The 14,439-nt window shown below is 36.4% G+C and overlaps 1 protein-coding gene and 1 pseudogene across 1 annotated transcript in view; one reads left to right on the top strand and one right to left on the bottom strand.

The window, feature by feature from the left end:
* The window catches only part of LOC136338016 (small ribosomal subunit protein eS1 pseudogene), a 112,616-nt pseudogene extending 100,188 nt beyond the window's left edge, over positions 1-12,428 (top strand).
* COL25A1 (collagen type XXV alpha 1 chain) overlaps positions 1-14,439 on the bottom strand; it is a 603,455-nt gene that overhangs the window by 562,347 nt on the left and 26,669 nt on the right. The window lies entirely within an intron of this gene.

The raw sequence follows: 14,439 nt of genomic DNA, 5'->3' as shown, positions 1-14,439 counted from the left end.
ACCAATGAACAGCTAGAGTGAAGCAACTACTTCTCGTTCCCTGCCCCTCCCCTTTGTAAAATCAATAGATAAAATTTTTTAAAAAACAAAATAAAATAAAAATATGCAAAGTCTTAAGGGGCAGATCTCTCTCTTGGAGCCACCCCAACAAGAAGATGCAGTCCAGCAGTGCTATCTGATAGTTTGGGGAATTTAGGCCACTTCTTCACTCTTGAGTTTTTCCACAATTGTCCCTATACTTTATGCTACATGGCACTAAAGGTATATGTGACCAAGACCTTTTTGTACAAACTTACACTATTTCATTTACTCAATATATATTTATCAAGACTCTGCCATGTATCAGGCCCTATGTCAGGCACTAAAAAATCTACAGCACAAATTTTTTTCAATAAAAACTTAAAAATCATAATTATTTAAGACTTAGGTAGAACAATCATTATATTCCATTTATTGGATACCATCCTATGTGCCAACATTATGTTAGATGCCTACAGTACATTGTTTCTAATTCTTTTTTTTTCTAATTCTTAGTGGACATTAATATTTTTGCTTTATAAATGAGGAAACTGAGGCTGGAAGGATTTAAGAAATTAGACCAAGGCCAAATAGCTGGTAACAGCTGAGCCAGAATTAGGGCTGACTCTCTGGTTCCAAAGCCTGCTGCCTCCTGCTGGCTGGACCACTGCTGCCTCAGTGGAAAATAAGCAGCATTCTTTTTGTATTGATTTAAAATGTAGTGCTATTTTCCTCTTTTATTATTTATTTTTTATTTCATTTTTTTTTCTGAAATGAAAAACAGGGAGGTAGAGAGACACACTCCTGCATGCGCCCAACTGTGATCTACCCAGCATGCCCAATAGGAGGTGATGCTCAGCCCATCTGGAGCGTTGCTCCATTGCAACCGGAGCCATTCTAGCGCCTGAGGCGGAAGCTATGGAGCCATCCTTAGCACCCCCTCCAACTTTGCTCCAATGGAGCCTTGGCTGTGGGGAGGGAAGAGAGAGATAAAGAGAAAGGAGAGGGGGAAGGTGGAGAAGCAGATGGGCACTTTTCCTGTGTGCCCTGACCAGGAATCAAACCCAGAACTTCCACACACTGGGCTGACCCTATACCACTGAGCAACCTTGTCAGGGCCAATATTTTTCTCTTGTATTATTATTTTTATTCAAAAACACATGCAAAATTCCAATAACATAGAAAAGCAAAGATAAAAAGTAAATTTAAAGAAGGGAAATAAAATAAAGTTGCCTGTTAAAGCAAGTCGGTATAGAAAAATGCCAAATTTTATAGTGTACTAAATTCCATTTGACCTAGGTGAAAATATTATTTCCTCTGGCCTTCTTTTCTTTTTAGTCTTAAATAAGTGGCATTAAAGAGAATAGTCTTTCCCTTGCTAAAATAAATTAAGTGAATATAGCTCTTTCATTTATATGATAAAGCACACCCAGGAGACCAACCATGTCAACCTCTACCTTGTCTTCACAGTAATGTGAAAATCCCATCTACCATCTTGGATTTGGTCTTCAGAGGCCTAAATTTTCAAAGCCTCTGTAATTCATTATATTAAATATTACTGAGTACCAGTTACATGCTATGAACCATGCAGAAGAGAAATTTGACCAGCACCTTTCAAGGGAGTTCTTTATATAAAAAACTTCAACCCTGGACACTATAGTTATTTTTCATGCTAATGAGTTACTTTTTACTTAAAATTTTAAGATGAGGTTAAGAACCTGGGGAGAAATTTATATACCATTTACAGCATCCATGCTAACCTCTTTAAAAGAATTAACAGTAACAATAAAATTCCAAATCCTCTAAAATACTATCACTGTTTTCAATGTAAGTGCTTTTTCATAAAGTTCTCAACTTGGCACACAGTGCATTTTTGTAAATTTTTGAAAAGTTCAGTATTAAGGAGTCTCTTTCCAAGTGTATCACAATAAAATCAAGGAGGAAGGGGTGAAGGTAGTCATTAATGTGTGCAACAGTATGCAAATGAAATACCACTTTTTACATGCTATTATTACAACACACCAAATTGTTACTACCCTTACATGGTCAAATTTTTAAGCAAGGATATACTTTGAAAATTATTTAATCCAACTCCATTATTTAAAGAATGTAAAAACAGAGGTAATTGTGAGAACATTATCTAGAATTAACCACATAATCTTCTTGGTAATATGGGTTCATTGATATTTGTTTCCCAACCCTTCATAAAGTTTTTTGAAAGCAGACGTTGTCCATCAAATACCTATTGCATATATACTACAAAAAAGGCATTGTGTAGAACAGGCTAGATCCAGAAATAAATACTTAAATTGCAAAGAGATATTGCTATGAGAGAGATCTATTCAGTCCTCATGGAACTTCTAACTGTTTGAGTGCATCCCAAAGGATTGGTAGGTATTCACTTAGTAGAGAACGAGAGTGGAGATTGTTCCTGGTAGAGGAAGTAAAGATACAGTATGGAAACCTAGCATGTCTAGGGGAATAAAGACTTCCTGTGGCCAGATACTGAGCACTGTGTCAAGTGGGATCCATCCTCAAAGAATTGGGAATGATGTAGGCATTTAAGCATGATACAAGATTTTCATTTTATAAACAAATAAAACAGAAACAAAGTCATAGATACAGAAAACAAAACTGATGGTCGCCAGACGGAAGGGAGCTGGGGGATGGGTGAAAAGGTGAAAGGACTAGAACTATAAATTAGCAATTATAAAGACAGTCATGGAGCCCTGGCCGGTTTGCTCAGTGAATAGAGCATTGGCCGGGCATGTGGATGTCCGGGGTTCAAACCTCAGTCAGGGTACACATGAGAAGTGACCATCTGCTTTTTTCCCTTCTCACTCTCCCTCTTCTCTCTCTCTTCCCCTCTCACAGCTAGTGGCTCAATTGGTTCAACTGTTGGCCTCAGGCACTGAGGATAGCTCTGTAGATTCAAGCATCAACCCCAGGCAGGGGTTGCCAGGTGACTTCAATTGAGGCACAGGCAGGAGTCTATCTATCTCCTCGCATCTCACATAAAAAACAAAGAAAAAAAAACCAGTTGTGGGATGTAAAGTGCAGCATAGGAAATATAGTCAATAATATTGTAATAACTATGTATGGTGTCAAACAAGTACTAGACTTACTGAGGTGGTCACTTTGAAAGTTATATAAATGTCTAACTACTATGTTGTACACCTGAAACTAATATATTGTATGTCAAGTGTAATTGAAAAATAAATTCTAAGTAAAAGTGGCAAAAATTGGCCTAAGATGGCAGTAGGAATAACAGAAGGAAAGGAGTAAAGGATAGATATGACTGGAAATATATTTGTAAGTTGAGGGAAGAGGCCTTTCTAATGGCTTCTATTTTCTCAGTGAAGCAGGAAATAAAGTTATCTGTTGACAATGGAAGGAGGCAGAATTGTAATGATCATGCTTTTGTCAAAACTCAGTAAACATATTTAAGACTTGTGTATGTCATTATATGTAAATTTTACATCAAAAGGAAAAAACTATAAATATTTAACTCTAAGTTTTAACTCATGCATGTACCTATCTCAAATCTCTATCAAGACATAAAATGTTATCATTACCCTCAGTGGCTTTTAAAACTGCTCTACAAATGTTTATCTTATTCACTGTTGTATCCTCACTACCTATACCAATGCCTGGCACAAAGCAGGTGAATAAATGAACATGTGACATGATTTTTTTTAAATTTGTATTCCAGAAATGCTCTAATTTATGCCCAACTGGGGAAGGAAATATGAGAAAGGAGAGGGAGACTATCTGGACAATGAAGAAGATACAGAGAGACCAGATGCCGGATGTAGGATTACTTCCTCTGTAACCCCTCAGTACCCATCAGCACACTAAAATACCACATGCTTACCAGATTCTTAATTTACACAAGAACCAAGATTATAGCAATTGTCTGATTTACTAAGCAAAAGTCTTCCATTAAAAAGTAATAAGATCTTGATTTGGGGTGTTGAACACACAATATACAGATGATGTATTATAGGACGGTACACCTGAAACCGACATAATTTTATTAACTAAAATCACCCCAATAAATTCAATTTAAAAAAAAAAAGGTAATGAGATTTTTAAACTAAAAATAAATTTATTTTATAAATAAATCCCCAATGTTTTATTAAACTTAATGCTAATAATTTAAACTTTTAATTTAGCTCCAATTAACTAAGTACCACTCAGAGCCTTAGCTACAAAGTCCTCTGGAAGGATCAAATTGGCACTGAACAATATCAGCAAATTGAACCATTGAATAATCATTAATATACAGAAATTAAATGTAAGCTTTCCATTTATTGCTTGCCAAAAGATAATAAAATGCCAAGTTTTCAAAATAATATTTTTATATCATTGTTACTTCTGAATAGATAAAATTAGTTGATTAGAAGCAACTCTGTTTGACCTAATGGTTTCCAGTATTATCAAGTCCTAAAGACCATCTTTCTCAGTGTATCAGCAATTCTATTTTAAGGAAATACCATCTGTGCATCAGCAGAAGACCCATCCATTTACTTAGAAGAATAGAGGCTAACACCTCCATCTTGGATAAGTGATATTGCCTCTGAGTCTCAGGGTTTTTTATATACAAATGGTGATAGTAATGAGTGTCATATCTGTTGTCCAGGTTGCTATAGAGATCAAATGACATAATTAATGTGAGATCAATTATAAACTAAAAAAAAATGTAAAAATAAATTTAAGGATTTTTAAAGGGCATTTCTTCTTTATATGGCAAAAGGCAGATTACCTAACATAGAGACATAAACCCCCTTTTCTCTGAATTTATAGTCAGTACCTAAAAATCAATCATGTGTATATAATGTTATATTTCTTTGTATATACATTGTACGATCCAAAATTTGTCAAAGAATCTTCTATTTTCCTGTCAAATGTTCCAATTATTTTTTATTAAAAAATCTTGATAATCAAAACTCAATTCATGTACTTTTCTGATTCTTCATTAAAAATACCTTAACTTGCTGTGTACAGATTACTTTCATCTCAACTTTTCAATTTTGGATATAACAAAAAGAGATAAAAAGAAATATAATAAGATTCTAATAAATCAACAGCTATTCTTTTTACCTTTAGACTGTTTTTGAAGAGGGAGAAATCATTTTCACAGTCGACAACAATAGAAAGCATCTTATTGTCTTCAGTATAAAAAATGCATTATAAAGAGCTTTCATCTAATATTTTATATTGATACTGTTGAATTGTGGGAAATATGCCAAAATATCCTAAGGGAAAGAGGCCATCACTTAAAATGCTAAAAATTATCTCACCATTTAATTTTTGTTAAAACAAATAGTTTTAAGAATTCAGAGAAATAAAACATTTTTAAAAGTTAATTTTTTATTTAAAATTTAAAAACTTAAGTACTTAAGACTCTTGAAAATATTAATGGAAAAATCATATTCTATATATAATTGCAAAATAATTACTAAATTAAGCAAGTAAAACTGGTATAATGGATACTTAAGTAGCTTGATACAGAACATACAATTATTACACTTATAAATTATCTAGAAACATACTGTGTATCTTCTTATATAATACAGTTGATTAATTTTCTCAATGAAAATTTTCAGTTAGCACAGTAAAAATGTTGATTATATGTTACCACAAATAATTGAGATCCAGAGTTATTAGTTGTTGAAATTCCCTTTGATTGTGTTTAAAATACAAGCTTAGTTTTTGCACAGAAGGTATGTGTATACACAGTGGCCCTCTTTATGGAGCCAATGTTTTATTAAATCCCCTTTTTGTCATTCCACAAAAGGGCAGCCTTAGCTTACCAAACAAAACAGCTGAAAAGAACAGCAATGAGTAAATGTACCCCCCACTGGATCTATAAAAAGTATATGTTCCCACATGAAGAAGGCGTGCACACAGCATGGTTGGGAACAAGTCCTGGATCTACACTGTACTGTGTATAGTCTCCAGTGCAGAAAACCATCTGCCCTTTTGCCCTGAGAAACGGCCCCCTGTAAGCCACCTCTCGTGGCCCATTATGGTTCCTTCAACCCTGACACTAGGCTTTGAACTGATGGCTGTCTATCACAAAAGGTTCATTTCAAGCCACTTTTGCCCAGAAATTTCACAGCAGTTAGTCTGAGGTGACCAACTATGGCCTAACAAAAAGATTAGTGTGTCTGGGGCACAAAGCAAGGCAGAGATGTGAGTGACCCTCTTTGTAGCATCTTGCCACACAGCGAACTACAGAATGTGCAGAGGCGCCTGAGGGGGAAGAAGAGAGGATTGGAGAAGAAATCTGTCTTCACTTAGAAACAAGTGCTCTTTAACACCAACAGGCATTTTCCCAAACAGTTTTAATGATTCAGCCTCCTTGACTCTTTATACAAGACATATAAGTAAATGACAATTTCTATTTAATCTCAGGAAAATAAGAATAGAGTACAATGTTAACCCTTTGAGTAGTACATTCTTGTACTATGTCTTTGTGCCTTCTGACCATCCAGAGTACAATCGTACAAAATTTTTATTTTAAAAATGTGTAAGGTAACATTTAAAAAAGGCAAATGTATGTTCTTCTTGTTTTCATAAATTGGTTATCAAACAAACATGATTTTAAGCTAATAAAACTGTAACTGGGCCCTGGCTGGTAGGCTCAGTGGTAAAGCGTCAGCCCAGAGTGTGGAAGTCTTGGGTTCGATGGGTTCGATTCCTGGCCAGGGCACACAGGAGAAGCACCCATCTGCTTCTCCACCCCTCCCCCTCTCCTTCCTCTCTTTCTCTTCCCTTCTAGCAGCCAAGGCTCCATTGGAGCAAAGTTAGCCCAGGCACTGAGGACGGCTCCATGGCCTCCACCTCAAGCGCTAGAATGATTCTGACCGCAACAGAGCAGATGGGCAGAGCATTGTCCCTTGTTGGGCATGCAGGGTGGATCCCAGTCGGGTGCATGCGGGAGTCTGTCTGACTGCCTCCCGGCTTCTAGCTTCGGAAAAATACAAATGTAAGGTTCCTAAATTAAATAAAATCTTTAAAAAAAAATTTTATCTTACTTGAGATTATTACTATACTTCAGGAGGGCAATGAAAAAAGGTGACTCACAAAGATGAAAGAAATCTGCCATTGTCCCTTAGGCAACCAACCTACCATTTGTCGATGAAGGAAGTTGGAGGGATTTACTTGATACAGGTTCTGTGCCAAAGGGTGCTCATCAAAAGCAAGACCATGTAACTTCTCAGACTACCTTTGTACTTTACATTTAATTTAAATAATAAAAGGACAGACAATTGCCATTAAAATGGCAGAATAAGTCTTAAGAATCAATGTCTTTAACAGGAAGTCATGTGAGCGGTTTCATTCCTCTCCACCTCCCTCCACTGAGCAAACACCTACACGTGATTCAATGTTAAAGACAATCTCTTCTATAAAGTTTTCCCTAGCTCACACTTCTCCATATATACTGCTCTCATAGAACTGATAACATTTCATTGTTCTTATTACACATGTGTCTCCTCTTCCTAGACGATAAGCTCTCAAGGATAAAGATGTGTACACCTAACACAGGCATTTAACTATTTGTCCATAATTTTTTTTAACTCTTCCAATGATGGAGAGCTACCACATCAAAAGAAAAATTAAAAATTATTATTTTTAAATAATTTTGTTTTGGGGGGGAGAAGGGGTTGGCAGGTGATGGACACATGCTCCCCATTAACTTCTACGTCTGGACCCACATTCTGCCCTGCAGTGCCAAGTATAAATGGCCCACCACACACCTGAAAATAACCACCCATTTTCTTTTAACATCCCTACCACAACCTCAACCTCTTATCTTTTTCATGCTAAATGTTCCCATTTTCTTTTGCTATTATTTCTACAAGATAAAGTTTAGGTGCTTTTAATCTTCATTGCTGTCCTCTAAAACTTCTTCAGTTTGTCAATATTTCCTTGAAAAATAAAAGATAAAAAATGTCCCTGGCCAGTGGCTCAGTAGATACAGTGTCAGCCCGGCCTACAGACATCCCAAGTTCAATTTCTCAGGGCACACATGAGAAGCAATCATCTGCTTCTCTCCCCCTCATCTCTTCCCCTTTCTCTCCTTCTTCCCCTCCCAATGACTCAATTGGTTTGAGTGTGGCCCCAGGCACTAAAGATAGTTCCATTGGAATGTGTCAGCCTCAGGTGCTAAAAATAGCTCAGCACTCAAGCATTGGCCCAAAATGGGGTTGCCAGGTGGGTTTTGGTAGGGGCACATGCAGGAGTCTGCCTCACAATCTCCCCTTCTCTCACCTAAAAATAAATAAACAAATACTACATGCATGGTTCAAACAGTGCATCAAACAGAACTACTACCTAATATTGTTCCAGGCACAATAGTCTTATAAACGCTTTATGTGTTCCCCCATAGCCTTCTCCTTTGTATCCCTCCATCCGCACTTCTGACAGATAATCAAGAAATTCTATGGGATTAAGACCTCTGTTTTCTCAATGACCAATGTTTTTAATCAAACAGAAGAAGCCCCTGTCCATCGTCATCCACACATTCATACTAATATAGATCTTTTCTGAAAAGCCCAAGACTATAAACAGTTGCTTCAAGTAATAAGCCTGATTGGAAGACAGGCAGGGGGAGTAAGGGGACAATCTTACTGCTTCCTTCAGTTTTCAAACTGAACTTTTTAAATCTCTCCTCTCAAAATATCTAGCAACTAATCTGAATTTTTCCTGCATGTAAATATCAGAACAATATCCCAAACACATACACTTCAAACAACCAATAAGAGGCTTTGTTGAAAATACTAAGAAATTTCACTCAGTAGTAAATACCTTGAGAGTGTTTCAGATAACTTAGATTATACATCATTACTATGTATCTGATTCTGTTTCACAGTTCAATATTCACAATTTTCTGGCCCAATTAATACATTTTAATATTATTATGCTACACCATGAGTTGCATGTGAATGTTCTTTTCTCATTTCTAGAACTGCAATCTGTGTTACTATATTAATGAATTTGAGTTCAATTAGCACATCAATTTAGGCTGCCTCTCTGAAGCATAATAATAGAACCTGATCTATATAATTTCAAACCTTGTATAATCTACTAGTCAGACAGCATGCAACTATGTAACTTTATAAATGTACAATGATTATACCCTCTACCCAGGATTCATTTTTCTCATATGTTGAGATGACATTGAAATAAGAAATATCTGGCAGTTTCATCAAAGAAAAAGGCTAGATGTCCTAGCCCATTAATTTTTATTGGATTTAGTTCTATAATTCCTTGGGAAATATCTAATATGTTTTTCCTGTGAAAGTTATACCTGTAAAGTTAAATGATCATTTACCAGCTCTTACAATACTCTGGGAACTAAATATACTGCCAAATACATAAGAAATGCATTTCTTATAAAAATTTATAATAGGCTATACTGAGGACTTAGGTTTGGCTAATTATGAGAAATTGCCTTTTGCTAATGATGTAGTTGAAATGAGAATGGTGTCCCCATGGAACACCTTCAAGCTTCAATTCTGTTCATGAAGAATTTGGTGACTTGAACATGATGTTCCATTTCCCTTGAAGAATTCTTTCTCGACAAATTATTTTTTTAAGAAAGTAAGCTAATCCTCCAATTTGTTACAACTGGTTTAATATTCAATTTTAAATTCTGCCTTAATTATAGCTATAAGATTTTCACAGTCAGGGACCAAAAAAATATAACTGGCTTAGTGTTTAACCATCAAGAAGGCAACTTTATAATTTTTAAAAATATATCTTTCCCACCTGGCCTGTGGTAGTGCAGTGGAGAGAGTGCCAACTCAGAACACGGAGGCCACCAGTTTGAAACCCTGAGCTTGCCTGATCAAGGTACGTATGAGAAGCAATCAATTAACAACTAGAGTGAAGCAACTACTTCGCATTTCCCTCCCACCTCCTATAAAATCAAAAAATAAAATCTAAAATGTATGCCCTAGCCGGATAGCTCGGTTGTTTAGAGCATCATCCCAAAGCACAGAGGTTGCTGGTTCAATCCAGGTCAGGGCATGTACTATGTCTCTCTCCTGGTCTCTCCCTTCCTCTCTATAAAAATTAATAAAACATTTTTAAAATCTAATATATACACACACACACACACACACACACACACACACACACACACCTCCCATAACCAGAAGCAACCCGAGTTCTTAAAAAATAAAATGTTGAGCCTGACCAGGTGGTCGCATAGTGAATAGAGCATCAGAGTGTGATGCGGAGGATCCAGGTTCAAACCCTGAGGTCGCTAGCTTGAGTGCGGGCTCATCTGGTTTGAGCAAAGCTCACCAGCTTGGACCCCAGGTCGCTGGCTTGACCAAGGGGTTACTTGGTCTGCTGAAGGCCTGCAGTCAAGGTACATACGAGACAGTAATCAATGAACAACTAAGGTGTCGCAATAAAAAACTGATGATTGATGCTTCTCATCTCTTTTCGCTTCTGTCTGTTTGTCCCTATCTATCCCTCTGACTCTCTGTCTCTGAAGAAAAAGAAAAAAAAGTAAAATGTTGATAAAAGCAAATAATCTAATATAAGAGATATTTTATAAAACATGTTTTCTGCAGACCAGACCAATTCTGAAAATCCTAAAATTAAGAGTACAAATATGAATAATTGCCGTGGCTAGATGGTTCAGTGGATAGAGTCTCAGCCTGGTGTATGGACATCCCAGGTTTGATTCTGGTCAGGGCACAGATGAGAAACGACCATCTGCTTTTCTTCCCCTCCTTCTCCCACTTCTCTCTCTCTTCCCCTCCCACAGCCAGTGGTTCAATTGGTTCGAGTGTCACCCTGGGCACTGAGGATAGCCTGGCTGGTGTGAGCGTCAGCTTCAGGCACTGAGGACAGCTCGGTTGATTCAAGCATTGGCCCCAGACAAGGGTTGCTGGGTGGCCTCTGTTCAGGGTGCATGCAGAACTGTCACACTATATCCCCTCCTTTCACGTAAAAAGATATATATATATATATATATATATATATATATATATATTTCTTTTATATATATATATGGTCTTCTCTAAAAAAAATTCTAATCTCTATGGATATTGAAAAATAGAGCAGGGTCTAAGATCTAGCAAAGGGTTTACATCATCTTATAATGAAACTATGCTCTTCCCCAAGCTGATCTGCACCCCCAGTTCTAGAATAAGTATGCTCTCACAAAGCCTTCAGATTAGAGCCAGTGCAAAAACACTTCATGATATAGTGATGATCCTTTTAACACTGAAATTCAAATATTTGCCTTTGCCTTAAACTGGTGTCTCCCACACAAGTAAATGCAAACTCTCTGCATCAGCTATAGGACAAAAGAAAGCAAAAATATTAAGCACTTTAACAGGATTCAACAGGACTGAACAAGAAAGATGAAAACATGAGTATTTCCTTCTATTATGTTTATTACTATATGTTTTAAAAGTACATTACTTTATGTTTAAAAGAGGTTTAAAGACAAGGAACTACTCAAATGTCCCTCCTTAGAGTTTTTTTTTTTTAATCACAAGTCCACTCTGTTAAAGCAACAAAATATTTTTGGCATGTAACCAAAATCTCATCAATTGTACAGGAAACAGACCCTTTGTCTCTCTGAGCAGCAGCAAAGGAATTAGCAAAAACAAGCACTTTACAAAAGGCAGCATAATGGGAGCCAAGATGGTTGATCCATTTTCTAAAAAAGATGGATGTGATATGAAAGTACAAGCTATGTTCAATATAAGAAATACCAGGAGAACACTAGTCATGAGAATTCAAGGAACCAAAATCACACCTGATGGCCTCAAGGGTTGTGGTTTTGAAGTGGGCCTTGCTGATATGAAGAATGATGAAGTTGCATTTAGAAAATCCAAACCAATTACTAAGGATATTCAGGGGGAAAACTGCCTGACTAACATCTATGGCATGGATCTTACCCGTGATAAATGTACTCCATAGTCAGATAATGGCAGACCACGACTGATGCTCATGTTAATGTCAAGACTACCTACTGATAGTTATTTACTTTTGTTTGTTCTGTGTTGGTTTTAACAAAAATGCAACAATCACATTCAAAAGACTTCTTATACTTAGCACCAAGAACTCTGCCAAAATCAGAAGACAGAAATCATTCTGCAAGAGGTACAGACAAAATACTTGAAAGAAGTGGTCAATGAATTGAGTCCAGGCAACACTGGATAAAACATAGAAAAGGCCTGTCCATTTATTGACCTGCTTATGATGTCATTGTTAGGAAGGTAAAAATGCTGAGGAAATCCAAGTCTGAACTGGGAAAACTCATGTAGCTTTGTGGTGAAGATAGCAGTTCTGGAAAAGTTACTGGAGATGAAACAGGTGCTAATGTTGAATGAGCTGATTGAGATGAACCACCAGTCCAAGAATCTGTTTAGAATTCAGACTTCTAATGGTGATAAATAAAACATCTTATTTTGGGAGGAGAGGGGAAGGTTTACAGGGAATACAAAAAAATAGAAGAACAAGTAAAATAATGCCATGCACAAAAGAATTGGTATTTAGAACATGCGATATTCTATAAGGCAACTGGCCTTTTATCTTCAAAAAGTTAGTCATTAAGAAAATCAGAGAAGAAAATCTTCTACCCTAAAGGGAACTGAAGAAACATAGCAACTAAATGCACTGCATAATCTTGAATTGATTTTGGTTTAAGAAAAAAATGGAGAAAAGACATTCTCATGGTGAAACAATTTCATTATGACCATGTTTTTCATGGCAACATTTATAATGAAAAAAATTGGAACTGATCGAAACATATAACAAAAATAATATATTTAAAAGAATTACAGCACTGCCTGACCAGGTGGTGGTGTAGTGGATAGAGCGTTGGACTGGGACACAGAGGTCCCAGGTTCGAAACCCCAAAGTCACCAGCTTGAGCGCAGGCTCTTGTAGTTTAAGCAAAGCTCACCAACTGGCTTGAGCAAGGGGTCACTCAGGTTGCTGTAGCCCCACGGTCAAGGCACATATGAGAAAGCAATCAGTAAACAACTAAAGTGCTGCAACAAAGAATTGATGCTTCTCATCTCTCTCCCTTCCTGTCTGTCTGTCCCTATCTATCCCTTTCTGACTCTCTTTCTGTCTCTATCAAACAAACAAAAAAAGAATTACAGTACTTTCAAAACATTATTTGTTAATAATAATAATAATAAAAACTTTAACAATCTAGAGCGCAGTTTAAAATAAATGATGTTTTTATTATATTAATAAAAAAGTATAGGTATAAATCTATATATAAAATATGGGCTTAATATACAATATAAGAATCTACCTCTGGATTATGTGCTATGTTATTTTGTTATATTTTTCTCCATTTCTAAAGATTTTTGTTTAGTAGAAATACACTATTTTATAATTTCTTAAAAATTAGTTAATGTTTTATAAAAATCAAGAAAGTCTGATCCCTAAAAAGAGAAATTTCTCGGCCCTGGCCGGTTGGCTCAGTGGTAGAGCATCAGCCTGGCGTTCGGGAGTCCCGGGTTCAATTCCCGGCCAGGGCACACAGGAGAAGTGCCCATCTGCTTCTCCACCCCCCCCCCCTTCCTCTCTGTCTCTCTCTTCCCCTCCCGCAGCTGAGGCTCCATTGGAGCAAAAAGATGACCTGGGCGCTGGGGATGGTTCCTTGGCCTCTGCCCCAGGCGCTAGAGTGGCTCTGGTCGCGACAGAGCGACGCCCCGGATGGGCAGAGCATTGCCCCCTGGTGGGCGTGCCGGGTGGATCCCGGTCGGGCGCATGCGGGAGTCTGTCTGACTGCCTCCCCGTTTCCAGCTTCAGAAAATTAAAAAAAAAAAAGAGAGAGAGAGAAATTTCTCAAGAAAATTGGAGAAAATAAAAATAATATATGGATATTAGATGACATTAGAAAATTATTAATTTTCTTAAGTATGATAATATAGTCTTAGAAAGTCTATGCTAAAATATGTAGTGATGAAGTATCATGTCTACATTTTACATTTAAATGGTTCAACAAAACATACATGCAACTATAGACATATATAGGTGTAAATACATAAATAAAGCACATAGAGGAAAATGTTAGACTTGGATATTAAATAAAAAAAATTCATTGAGACAGTACAAAAAAGTATTTTACAATATTTATTAGTAAAAAATAAGTTCACTTTTATTAAAAATGGTGTGTATTCTAAATAAATATAGTTAACTATAAATTGTTACATACTGGTAAACATTCACTAGTTTTCAAAAAATAACATTACAATTAAAACTAATAGTTAAAAAAAAGTAATAGTTAACTTGATCATGATAATTATTTCACAATATATATTAAATCATAATGTTCTTCACCTTAAAACATCACTGTGCAATCTGAATATATATCATTTTTATCAATAAAGCTAAAAAAATGAAATCTTTGCTGGATATGGC

The sequence above is a fragment of the Saccopteryx bilineata genome, chromosome 5 (assembly GCF_036850765.1).
Source record: "Saccopteryx bilineata isolate mSacBil1 chromosome 5, mSacBil1_pri_phased_curated, whole genome shotgun sequence".
Taxonomy (NCBI): Eukaryota; Metazoa; Chordata; class Mammalia; order Chiroptera; family Emballonuridae; genus Saccopteryx; species Saccopteryx bilineata.
The sequence above is the reverse complement of the archived record's forward strand: the minus strand, read 5'-3'. Positions and strand labels throughout refer to the sequence as shown.